A 720-nucleotide genomic window follows, 5' to 3' on the forward strand; every position below is an offset into this window, starting at 1 on the left:
TCTTTCCCTTTATCCTCAAGCTTCCTTGTATAACCCTCTGTATTAGTCAGGGTTCTCCAAAGAAACAGAACAGATAGAATGAATATTTATGTATAGAGATTTATCAGCTTAGCTCACAGGATAGAGTCCGAGTAGTCCAACAATGGCTGTACCACACTGGAGAGTCTGAGAATCCATAGTCACTCAGGCTACAAGGCTGGATGTCTCAGTAGTCCCAATCTTGCGCTGAGGGTCTGATGAATTCCAAAAGATGGGCTAGTCTTCAGTCTACAGCAGCAAGACAAACTCACCAGCAAGATAAAAGGCAAGAGGTAAAAAGCAAGTGCTCTCCTCTGCCATGGCCTTTTATACAGGCAGCATTCAGAAGGTAACACCCACATTTAGGGTGTGTCTTTCAGCTTCAGGTGATCCAATCAAGAAGACCTCTCTCACTTCAGTGAATCCCAGATCCAGTCAAGTTGACACCCAGGATTATCCATCACAAAAAAATATCCCATGCAAGCTCAAACCAGAAAAAGTTCCCAGCATAGACATAAGAAGGTGGGTAAGAATCTCCAACCCCACCTAAGGAAATTGTGGCAACAGATGACTCCTGGGAGAGGCAGAGACAATCTGTTTTGAACATGGGACTCTTGGTACGTTAACCAGGCTCCAAAAAATGGACCCAAAAAGGGCATTTTGGAGACACAAATTAGACTCTACAGATCATATGTATATATA

Source organism: Nannospalax galili, unplaced genomic scaffold (assembly GCF_000622305.1).
Source record: "Nannospalax galili isolate Female #2095 unplaced genomic scaffold, S.galili_v1.0 scaffold293, whole genome shotgun sequence".
Classification (NCBI taxonomy): Eukaryota; Metazoa; Chordata; class Mammalia; order Rodentia; family Spalacidae; genus Nannospalax; species Nannospalax galili.